Source organism: Oncorhynchus masou, chromosome 9, assembly GCF_036934945.1.
Source record: "Oncorhynchus masou masou isolate Uvic2021 chromosome 9, UVic_Omas_1.1, whole genome shotgun sequence".
NCBI classification, from domain to species: domain Eukaryota; kingdom Metazoa; phylum Chordata; class Actinopteri; order Salmoniformes; family Salmonidae; genus Oncorhynchus; species Oncorhynchus masou.
Genome location: NC_088220.1, coordinates 80,010,621 through 80,023,735, shown reverse-complemented (window position 1 = coordinate 80,023,735; position 13,115 = coordinate 80,010,621). Strand labels below are relative to the sequence as shown.

Below are 13,115 nucleotides of genomic sequence, written 5' to 3'. Positions count from 1 at the left end.
TATTTGGGACTGTTGGTTTAGATTGTCTCTAATGCAATAGAACAAACGACAGAAGTAGAACTGACAACATTGAGGGCCAATCAGAGGCCCTCTTACCTATGTGTGGGTGTGGTTCTGCGGGGCAAAACAGGAGGTCGACGTGGGATTGGAGCAGGGCCGAGAGGCTCTTTAGGGCCCACCCCCACCACATAGACTTTAGGGGGGAGGGTGGGCACGCATTGATCAGAAGAGGAAGACTGGTCATATTGTTCAACTGAGAAGGAAGAGGAGGAGGAAGAGGGCGAAACAGGGGAGGGCTTTCTCCCTCCCTCCCCCACCTGCTGGGGGTGTCTGGCTGGTGAAACAGGAGAGGGCTTTCTCCCTCCCTCCCCCACCTGCTGGGGGTGTCTGGCTGGTGAAACAGGAGAGGGCTTTCTCCCTCCCTCCCCCACCTGCTGGGGGTGTCTGGCTGGTGAAACAGGAGAGGGCTTTCTCCCTCCCCCCCCCACCTGCTGGGGGTGTCTGGCTGGTGAAACAGGCGAGGGAGAGAGGCTAGGGAGGGGTACTTGCGGGGATTGGTGGAGAGGCTAGGGAGGGGTACTGTGGGGGGATTGGTGGAGAGGCTAGGGAGGGACTGTGGGGGGGGGTGGAGAGGCTAGGGAGGGGGGGGATTGGTGGAGAGAGGCTAGGGAGGGGTACTGTGGGGGGATTGGTGGAGAGGCTAGGGAGGGGTACTGTGGGGGGATTGGTGGAGAGGCTAGGGAGGGGTACTGTGGGGGGATTGGTGGAGAGGCTAGGGAGAGGTACTGTGGGGGGATTGGTGGAGAGGCTAGGGAGGGGTACTGTGGTCGGAGTGTTTGTAGAGGAGTGTGTATTGTTATGTTTATGTCTGGGTTTGGGTGCCATGGGGGAGTGTTTAGGGGAGGTGGGGATGAAGCGTAGTGGGGGGCCGTTTGGGGTGCTGCGAGGGGGATGGGGGTAACGGGGGGTCCTGGGCAGTAGAATGGGGGGCGGTAGAGTAGGAGGTAGAGTTGGGATTGGGGGTGGTAGGGCAGATGGTAGGGTTGGGATGGGGGGAAGTCTGGCCACAGTCCAATGTCTCTACAGGGACAGAACGGTACTTAGTCCTCTCCTTGGGGACTGGTCTCGGTCTCTCTCCATCCCTCTCTTCTTCCCTGAACACTGATCTCTCCTTAGGGACTGGTCTCTCTCCTCTGGATACTGGTCTCTGTGCAGGTAGTGGTGTCTCTCTCCCCAAAGGACTGGGTCTGAACACAGCTCTCTCTTCCTCTCTCTGGTCTCCCTCTGCAGCCAGATGTGTGAGTAGGGCATCGTGCTCTCTCTCGGGGTGTGTGTGGTGGTGTGTTTTCTGCAGGCTGACTAGGATGCGTTTGCGGTGCCCAGGCAGTTTGATTCCAATGATCTCCAGCTGATCCTGGGTCAGCCCTTGGCATTCCAACAGCGTTCCAAACCCGGCGTCCTGGAACACTGGGAAATACTGGTCCAGATGCAGAGCACACAGCCACTCCCACACCGACGCACACCCCTCCGCCTCAGACATCACCACAGAGTGTGTGTGTCTACGTGTACGTGCGTGTGAAGATGTGTGTCCCTGTGTGGTGTGTCCAGGCAGTGTTCAGATCAAACCTGTGGAAGAAACAGGAAGACAGGTTAGGATTTAAAACATTTATCAATAGAAGTGTACATCCCAGTCGATACAATTCACTTACAGTATATTACCTTCAGAAACACATTGTAAGTGGAATTTTAATATTTGTGCTTTTCCTATAACTCATTTACGTTTTCTATTCATGTGCTGTTCTAATAACCCATTTCTGTGTTCATGCAAGTGGCTGACTGTACAAATCTTCACTATCAGTACCTGCAATGTGGCAGTACGCCCAGACTGTGTTCTGTTCAAGGTCTCAACCAGTATTGGTCCGTCACATGTTCTGAATCAGTATCGGTCGGTCACATGTTCTGAACCAGTATCGGTCGGTCACATGTTCTGAATCAGTATCGGTCGGTCACATGTTCTGAACCAGTATTGGTCAGTCACATGTTCTGAACCAGTAGTCACATGTTCTGAACCAGTATTGGTCCGTCACATGTTCTGAACCAGTATTGGTCCGTCACATGTTCTGAACCAGTATTGGTCAGTCACATGTTCTGAACCAGTATTGGTCCGTCACATGTTCTGAACCAGTATTGGTCCGTCACATGTTTCAAACCAGTATTTGTACGTCACATGAATTTAAAAAACCGGTAATGATGAATGAATTATGCTAAATCATGCAAATATAACTTGTCTGTAAATATAATAGCCGTATATAAGACAACTGCCGGGACTGCCCCAGGCAGAGCTCCTGATTGACATGTGTACTATGGTGCATTGAGTTGGTTGGAATCTCTCCAGCACGCTGGCAATAAACAACGATTCATTTAAGATTGACTATGAGTGTCCCTGTTTAAGAATTTCCCATGACAACATACACACGGAAACCCCATGAAGAGGATGTTACAGTATAAGACTAGAATTTACCATCTTTCACAGACTTTCAAAATCAAGAAGTTCCACCGCTTGGTCAAGGAACACCAGAGCAAAAGCTTTACTGTTGGTAAATTATATTTTCTTCCTCTTGCCCTCTTTTCTCTAGCTTTCTATCTCACCACAGATATAAGACACCACCATCTCTAAACAGACCACAAACACACAGCCACAGCTCCTCGCACGCACACACACACACGATAGAAGATGCCTCTTTCTCTCCTCCCAACCTAAACTAAAAATATTGTCTTAAAGTAACACTTTAAGTGATCAACAGATCTTAATCTATGGAGTCTAAGAAATGTGGTATGCTCTTTAAAAACCTCCACCAGCTGAGACCACTATTTCTCCATCTCTCTCTCTCTGACAAACACACACGCAGTTCTTTAATACACCAACTAAAGTCATAATTATACTTTTTCTAAACTGCCTTCTATAAATAGGGACCTATTTACTGATGAATGTCTGTTTAGTTATGACCGTGTTTTTCCTTCTGCTTGAATTCTGTCTCTATTTAGATGTGTTTATTTTCTTCCGTTTATGGAATTCAAGGCTCATCTGTAAAAGAGACCTTGGTCTCAGCATGACTCCCCGATAATAGAAAAGTAAATATAATACTAAATATATAATTAATTCATTTAAAAAGGACTAAAGTGGAATCCCAGTAGTCGAGTATGTGAATAGTCTTCTCCTTTGGAGGAATACTGTAGAAACTACCAGATGAATGTGTATCAGACTTGGAACATCAAGCACTGTACGTTCACCACATCTCATAGCTTCAACGGTAACTCAGATGTGGAACAAGAGGATGCTTTGTGCGAGGATGTAAGAGCCAAGTGTCACAAGAGACATATTACACATAACACACATGCAAGCACGCGCACACGCACACCTACTGACACGTCAACTTCAGACTTCATTACCACCGTGCAGAAAACAGTCTAATAGGTCAACTCCATTTTATTCTGGAACCAGAAAGACCAGACGAACAGACCATCAGACTGAAGGACAGAGGTGGTGTCAATCACCCATCACAAGAGAGTCAACACACACACACAGGCCTGCCTGTACCTGGTACTGCTAAAACAGAGTGATCTAAGGACAGTGTCTTTATATGATGGAGACACACAACCGATGTCTATTTTGCATGTTAAATGGACACCATCTGTGTGTGTGTGTGTGTGTGTGTGTGTGTGTGTGTGTGTGTGTGTGTGTGTGTGTGTGTGTGTGTGTGTGTGTGTGTGTGTGTGTGTGTGTGTGTTTTGAAGGACATAAGTGTCTGTAAAATAATTGCAAAATCATTTCCTGTCTTCCTCTAACTGACAGACCAGAGACCATGGAGATAAATGCTGTGCTCTCGCTCTCTCAATTTAAGGGGCTTTATTGGCTTGGGAAATATATGTTTACATTGCAAGTGAAATAGATAAACAAAAAGTGAAATGAACAGTAAACATTACATTCACAGAAGATCCAAAGGAATAGAGACATATCAAATGTCATATTATGTCTATATACAGTGTTGTAACGATGAGCAAATAGTTAAAGTACAAAAGGGAAAATAAATAAACATAAATATGAGTTGTATTTACAATGGTGTTTGTTCTTCACTGGTTGTCCTTGTGGAAACAGGTCACAAATATTTCTGCTGTGATGACACACTGGTATTTCACATATGGGAGTTTATCAACATTGGATTTGTTTTCAAATTCTTTGTGGGTCTGTGTAATCGGAGGTTAGGAATTGCAGCTCAGTTTCCACCTCGTTTTGTGGGCAGAGTGCGTGTAGCCTTTCTCAATAGCAAGTCTATGCTCACTGAGTCTGTACATAGTCAAAACTTTTTTCTCTCTCTCTCGCTCTCTTTTCGAGAATTGAGGAACAACATTGAAAGGAAACCGTGTCTACTGTCTAGATGTACTTCTACCTGCAACTAAAAGATCTTCTCTCTTTGTAATGGGGGTTTGCAAGTCAGTAGGTAGTAATACCAGTAGTACCCTGAGTCAGTAGTACCCTGAGTCAGTAGGTCTCACTAACGCTGTACATACTTGAGTGTGCGAGTGCACACACACACACACACACACACACACACACACACACACACGACTAAGGGCTATTCTGGACTGTTCCTCACCAAAGTGCTAAGAAGATTGGTGCCAAGTCAACAGCTGAATGGCTCTGTTGAGTCTCCACTGTAAACAATAAAGAGGCACACAACCTGCAACCATTTGTAAGATGTTACTGAGTTCACAGAAGGAAATCAGTCAATTGAAATAGGCACAACCCACTTGGAAGCTAGGTCCACCCACAGGGGAGCCAGGCCCAGCCAACCAGAATGAGTTTTTCCCCACTAAAGGGCTTTATTAAAGACAGAAATACCCCCCCCCCCTCAGACAATCCCACAGGTGAAGTAGCAGGATGTGGAGGTCCTGGACTGGCTTGGTTATTACGTGGTCTGCGGTTGTGAGGTCGGTTGTGAACGTACTGCCAAATTCTCTAAAATGACGCTGGAGGCGTGGTGAACATACCTGCAGTCAGCATGCCAATTGCACACTCCCTCAAAACATTAAACATCTGTGGCATTGTGTTGTGTGACAAAACTGCCCATTCTAGAGTGGCCTTTTATTGTCCACAGCACAAGGTGCACCTGTGTAATGATCATGCTGTTTAATCAGCTTTTTTTAAGAGGGTAATCAGACCTAGTGTAACCGCAAACTGACGTTCATTCACAGTTGACAAAACTTCTATTCAGTCTCTGTGTAAATGTTAATTGCAACTATCCTGAGTACAATTGGTTCGGTAGTTATGTGAACTTGGAGACAGCCAGCAAATGGATTTATTGTGTTGATTGTACAAGGGCTTGATTATACACTGCTCAAAAAAAATAAAGGGAACACTAAAATAACACATCCTAGATTGAATGAAATATTCTTATTAAATACTTTTTCCTTTACATAGTTGAATGTGCTGACAACAAAATCACACAAAAATTATCAATGGAAATCAAATTTATCAACCCATGGAGGTCTGGATTTGGAGTCACACTCAAAATTAAAGTGGAAAACCACACTACAGGCTGATCCAACTTTGATGTAATGTCCTTAAAACAAGTCAAAATGAGGCTCAGTAGTGTGTGTGGCCTCCACGTGCCTGTATGACCTCCCTACAATGCCTGGGCATGATCCTGATGAGGTGGCGGATGGTCTCCTGAGGCATCTCCTCCCAGACCTGGACTGAAGCATCCGCCAACTCCTGGACAGTTTGTGGTGCAACGTGGCGTTGGTGGATGGAGCGAGACATGATGTCCCAGATGTGCTCAATTGGATTCAGGTCTGGGGAACGGGTGGGCCAGTCCATAGCATCAATGCCTTCCTCTTGCAGGAACTGCTGACACACTCCAGCCACATGAGGTCTAGCATTGTCTTGCATTAGGAGGAACCCAGGGCCAACCGCACCAGCATATGGTCTCACAAGGGGTCTGAGGATCTCATCTCGATACCTAATGGCAGTCAGGCTACCTCTGGCGAGCACATGGAGGGCTGTGCGGCCCCCCAAAGAAATGCCACCCCACACCATAACTGACCCACCGCCAAACCGGTCATGCTGGAGGATGTTGCAGGCAGCAGAACGTTCTTCACGGCGTCTCCAGACTCTGTCACATGTGCTCAGTGTGAACCTGCTTTCACCTGTGAAGAGCATAGGGCGCCAGTGGCGAATTTGCCAATCTTGGTGTTCTTTGGCCAAGCGTCCTGCACGGTGTTGGGCTGTAAGCACAACCCCCACCTGTGGACGTCGGGCCCTCATACCACCCTCATGGAGTCTGTTTCTGACCGTTTGAGCAGACACATGCACATTTGTATGCACACTTGCACAAAGGCGGAGGTAGCGGTCCTGCTGCTGGGTTGTTGCCCTCCTACAGCCTCCTCCACGTCTCCTGATGTACTGGCCTGTCTCCTGGTAGCGCCTCCATGCTCTGGACACTACGCTGACAGACACAGCAAACCATCTTGCCACAGCTCGCATTTATGTGCCATCCTGGATGAGCTGCACTAACTGAGCCACTTGTGTGGGTTGTAGACTCCGTCTCATGCTACCACTAGAGTGAAAGCACCGCCAGCATTCAAAAGTGACCCAAAACATCAGCCAGGAAGCATAGGAACTGAGAAGTGGTCTGTGGTCACCACCTGCAGAACCACTCCTTTATTGGGGGTGTCTTGCTAATTGCCTGTAATTTCCACCTGTTGTCTATTCCGTTCGCACAACAGCATGTGAAATGTATTGCCAATCAGTGTTGCTTCCTAAGTGGACAGTTTGATTTCACAGAAGTGTGATTGACTTGGAGTTACATTGTGATGTTTAAAAGTGTTCCCTTTATTTTTTTGAGCAGTGTATATTGCATTAAGCACTAAGTTTTTATGACCCTTTTGATATTCATACTTACTAGATGTGTTGTGTGCTTAGACTTGATATTTGCTGTGTTTGAGTTACACTACTTGAGAATTGCATGTTACTGAAACTACTACCTGCTGTTCGTACTGAAGACACTGAAACTGTAACGTTTCTGATTGCCGCTCTAAGTCTTCTGGACACAACGGGCTTATTTGAACCTTTTTGTAATAACTATTTTTGACGATCCTGTGTTGTGTATATTCCATAGCGGTACCCAGTTCAGGTCTCCACTGACCCGATCCTAGAGCTTCTGGTTGTTAAACCGTCCCCTCTCTCTCCAAGCTGGTTATAACAGTGTCTCTATACTGAAGTAACAATGGGGTCTTCTGTTACAAGAGCAGGTCAATAACAGGAAACAAAACACACACAGAGGCCAGGGGGAATCGTATGGAGAGGACAGAGCTAGAGTTCTGATTTACTACACCCATTAAGAGACTTACCTGACACATCTTTGACATTCTCTAAGGGAAGTAAGATATTGTGTGTGTGGGGGGGGGGGGGGTCAAGCTTCACATCCCCTTTCAACTACACACAAAACGCCAGAGTTAAACTCTGTTTATCAGCTATCAGATCTTTATAAGCTGCCCTCTAGAAGGGCTGTGGCATCACAAGGTGACATTTCCATGGCCTCAATATGAGCTACCTTCTCTCTCTTTCTCTGCATTGTAGCACCTCCGCTTCACACCACAGGCTGCCCATTTAACACAGAGGAAACAGAGGAAACGCCTGACTCTCCTCACACCTCCCGTCACTCGTCTCCGGCCCTGACAGACAGTGGTAAACATGCATAGACCACTCTGCCAATCACACACACACACACACACACACACACACACACAAACAGAATGACTCACACCAACCTTGGTACCCCTGCTTCAAGCATGCTCAATAACTCGAACACACATTGAATTCCTCTGACACAGTGCTTCTAGTAAAGGGTCCCATATGGAAGGGAATAATACCACACCCTAGGGGGTCTGCCCTGTCCCTGTCCCCCTCCTCACCCATGGAGGGCTGCTGGGCTGCAGAGAGGAGGGTGACAGAGGTGGGATGGAGACTGGGGCACTAGATATCATCCTCTCTATACTCTACTGCTACCCTGGGGTGCAACATTTCACAGGGAGAGGTTTCATAATGTCAGCTATTACAGACTCCCATAGCGACCCAGACTAACCCTATCCCGGACTATCACTAACCCAGGTTAACCCTATCCCGGACTATCACTAACCCAGGCTAACCCTATCCCGGACTATCACTAACCCAGACTAACCCTATCCCGGACTATCACTAACCCAGACTAACCCTATCCCGGACTATCACTAACCCAGGCTAACCCTATCCCGGACTATCACTAACCCAGGCTTACCCTATCCCGGACTATCACTAACCCAGGCTAACCCTATCCCGGACTATCACTAACCCAGGCTAACCCTATCCCGGACTATCACTAACCCAGACTAACCCTATCCCGGACTATCACTAACCCAGGTTAACGCTATCCCGGACTATCACTAACCCAGGCTAACCCTATCCCGGACTATCACTAACCCAGGCTAACCCTATCCCGGACTATCACTAACCCAGGCTAACCCTATCCCGGACTATCACTAACCCAGGCTAACCCTATCCTGGACTATCACTAACCCTGGCTGAATTTACCCTAACTCAGGGTTGCAGCAGGTCTTATGTGCATTCTCAAGTGATGAGTGTGTCACAGACGGGCCAATCTCTTTGTTTTCTCTTAAATCAGACCGTTGAGAGAGGATGGAGGCAACATGAGTCACGGTAGCCTCTTCTCTCCCACAGGTCAGATTTTAGATCAGCCTTTCTAACCATCTCTCTCAATGCCAGAGTTAAACTCCGTTCAGGCAATGGCCTCAAAGAGACATTGAGATCAAACCACACACACACACACACACACACACACACACACACACACACACACACACACACACACGAGCTAAAATTATGGAGGTGGCTTATAGTAGAGAAATTAACATTAAATTATCTGGCCCCAAAGTCAAGTAGCAGTGTTTCCCGTGCATTCATTTAGCAGCGGTTGACATGCTAGCCACAGCTAACAGGCTAACAGCTAGCATGTCAACTACAAAGGCTAACAGCTAGCATGTCAACTAGAAAGGCTAACAGCTAGCATGTCAACTAGAATGGACAAGAGCTAGCATGTCTTCCAAGATGGCGTAGCAGTGAAGACGTGTTTGTTTTGTCCTCTCGTTTACTATATAGATATATATATATATATTTCAATTTATTTTCAATCTCTTCACGATTTTTTTATTCGATTATACCTTCCGGTAACCTGCCTCACCCAATGTGATACGGAATCGCTATTATTTTCCATTTTAGAACACATTCAAGAATCTCCAGAAGCTAACCAGCTAATTAGCTACAAGCTATTTAGTCATTGTTAGCCACTGCTAGCGGCTTTGACAGATACCAGCCCTGTTTTTAGCCTGGATAATACTCGCCTCTCTACCAATATCGGACTGTCTCTCGACAACAACGCCGGATTCCTGCCGTAATCCCTGGACCACTACTTCTGATCTTCACAGCGAGCTAGCTCACAGCTAGCTAGCTTTCACTCCCTGTGGCACCTAGTACCGAAGCTATTCCCTGAGGCTCACCTCCCGGCCTACTCAGCTGTTCACCCGAACCCCACTCATACACGGCTAGAGCCCAAAACTCCACCGGGTCCTTGCTGTAAACTCTGGACCTTGGCACCGGATCACCGCTGCTATCGATTGGATATAGTGGCGAACACCACTGCCACGAAGCTAGCACCAGTTAGCCGTGAGCCAGGCACATCTCCCGGCTAGCAAACTAAATTCCACAATACCTCTTTCGCCATCTGGCTTGGATTCTCTGTCGACACGGCTTCCCGCCGCACCACGACGACTGGTCTGCCGACGAATACTCCATCCGCTGCGCCTTCATCCGGCCTCCGTAGGAGCAGACGCTACTAACTTTAAACGCTGTGTCGTTAGCGTAGTGGGGCTCCCCTGTTCCATCTACTACTGCCCCCTGGACACTATGATCACTTGGCTACATAGCGGATGCCTACTGGACTGTCCATTAATCACGGTACTCCATTCTGTTAAATTTATTTTTTATCTGTCGGCGCCAGCCGCGAACTCAGACTGTGTGCAGTTAATCCGACCCTCCCTATCTAGTCATCGCCTTTTTATCTGCTGTTGTTGTGTTAGCTGATTAGCTGTTGTTGTCTCACCTGTTGTTTTAGCTAGCTCTCCCAATCAACACCTGCGATTACTTTATGCCTCGCTGTATGTCTCTCTCAAATGTCAATATGCCGTGTATACTGTTGTTCAGGTTAGTTATCATTGTTTTAGTTTACAATGGACCCCCTAGTTCCACTCTTCATACCTCTGATACCTCTTTTGTCCCACCTTCCACACATGCGGTGACCTCACCCATTATAAACATCTTATCCAGAGATACAACCTCTCTCATCATCACCCAGTGCCTGGACTTACCTCTGCTGTACCCGCACCCCACCATACCCCTGTCTGCGCATTATGCCCTGAATATATTCTACCACGCCCAGAAATCTGCTCCTTTTATTCTTTGTCCCCAACGCTCTAGGCGACCAGTTTTGATAGCCTTTAGCCGCACCCTCATACTACTCCTCCTCTGTTCCTCGGGTGATGTGGAGGTAAACCCAGGCCCTGCATGTCCCCAGGCACCCTCATTTGTTGACTTCTGTGATCGAAAAAGCCTTGGTTTCATGCATGTCAACATCAGAAGCCTCCTCCCTAAGTTTGTTTTACTCACTGCTTTAGCACACTCTGCCAACACTGATGTCCTTGCTGTGTCTGAATCCTGGTTAGGAAGGCCACCAAAAATTCTGAGATTTCCATACTCAACTATAACATTTTCCGTCAAGATAGAACTGCCAAAGGGGAGGAAGCCTGCAAAGTAATGTCATACTTTCCAGGTCCATACCAAAACAGTTTGAACTTCTAATTTTAAAAATTAATCTCTCCAGAAATAAGTCTCTCACTGTTGCCACCTGCTACCGACTCCCAGCTGTGCCCTGGACACCATTTGTGTATTGAACGCTCCCCATCAAGCTTCAGAGTTTGTTCTGTTAGGTGACCTAAACTGGGATATGCTTAACACTCCAGCAGTCCTACAATCTAAGCTAGATGCCCTCAATCTCACACAAATCATCAAGGAACCCACCAGGTACAACCCTAAATCTGTAAACAAGGGCACCCTCATAGACGTTATCCTGACCAACTGGCCCTCCAAATACACCTCTGCTGTCTTCAATCAGGATCTCAGCGATCACTGCCTCATTGCCTGTATCCGCTACGGGTCGGCAGTCAAACGACCACCCCTAATCACTATCAAACGCTCCCTAAAACACTTCTGCGAGCAGGCCTTTCTAATCGACCTGACCCGGGTATCCTGGAAGGATATTGACCTCATCCTGTCAGTTGAGGATGCCTGGTCATTCTTTAAAAGTAACTTCCTCACCATCTTAGATAAGCATGCTCCGTTCAAAAAATGCAGAACTAAGAACAGATATAGCCCCTGGTTCACTCCAGATCTGACTGCCCTCGACCAGCACAAAAACATTCTGTGGCGGACTGCAATAGCATCGAATAGTCCCAGCGATATGCAACTGTTCAGGGAAGTCAGGATCCAATAGACGAAGTCAGTCAGGAAAGCAAAGGCCAGCTTCTTCAAGCAGAAATTTGCATCCTGTAGCTCTAACTCCAAAAAGTTTTGGGACACTGTAAAGTCCATGGAGAACAAGAGCACCTCCTCCCAGCTGCCCACTGCACTGAGGCTAGGTAACACGGTCACCACCGATAAATCCATGATAAACGAAAACTTCAACAAGCATCTCTCAACGGCTGGCCATGCCTTCTTCCTGGCTACTCCAACCTCTGCCAACAGCTCCACCCCAGCTCCAGAGTTCAGTGTGTCAAATCAGAGGGCATGTTGTCCGGTCCTCTGGCAGTTTCTATGGGGGTGCCACAGGGTTCAATTCTCGGGCCGACTCTTTTCTCTGTATATATCAATGATGTTGCTCTTCCTGCGGGCGATTCCCTGATCCACCTCTACGCAGACGACACCATTCTGTATACTTCTGGAACTTCCTTGGACACTTCTATCTAACCTCCAAACGAGCTTCAATGCCATACAACACTCCTTCCGTGGCCTCCAACTGCTCTTAAACGCTAGTAAAACCAAATGCATGCTTTTCAACCGTACGCCCGACTAGCATCACCACCCTGGATGGTTCCGACCTAGGATATGTGGACATCTATAAGTACCTAGGTGTCTGGCTAGACTGTAAACTCTCCTTCCAGACTCATATCAAACATCTACAATCCAAAATCAAATCTGGAATCGGCTTTCTATTTCGCAACAAAGCCTCCTTCACTCACGCCGTAAAACTGACTATCCTACCGATCCTCGACTTCGGCGATGTCATCTACAAAATGGCTTCCAATACTCTACTCAGCAAACCGGATGCAGTTTATCACAGTGCCATCCTCTTTGTTACTAAAGCACCTTATACCACCCACCACTGCAACCTGTATGCTCTAGTCGGCTGGCCCTCGCTACATATTCGTCGCCAGACCCACTGGCTCCAGGTCATCTACAAGTCCATGCTAGGTAAAGCTCCGCCTTATCTCAGTTCACTGGTCACGATGGCAACAGCCACCCATAGCACGCGCTCCAGCAGGTGTATCTCACTGATCATCCCTAAAGCCAACACCTCATTTGGCCGCCTTTCCTTCCAGTTCTCTGCTGCCTGTGACTGGAACAAATTGCAAAAATCGTTGAAGTTGGAGACTTTTATCTCCCTCACCAACTTTAAACATCTGCTATCTGAGCAGCTAACAGATCGCTGCAGCTGTACATAGTCCATCGGTAAATAGCCCACCCAATTTACCTACCTCATCCCCATACTGTTTTTATTTATTTACTTTTCTGCTCTTTTGCACACCAGTATCTCTACCTGCACATGACCATCTGATCATTTATCACTCCAGTGTTAATCTGCTAAATTGTAATTATTTGCCTACCTCCTCATGCCTTTTGCACACAATGTATATAGACTCTTTTTTTTCTTACTGTGTTATTGACTTGT

At 47.1% G+C, this 13,115-nt stretch overlaps 1 pseudogene; it reads right to left on the bottom strand.

Annotated features, from left to right (window-relative positions):
* The window catches only part of LOC135546668 (arf-GAP with Rho-GAP domain, ANK repeat and PH domain-containing protein 1-like), a 95,870-nt pseudogene that overhangs the window by 79,324 nt on the left and 3,431 nt on the right, over positions 1–13,115 (bottom strand).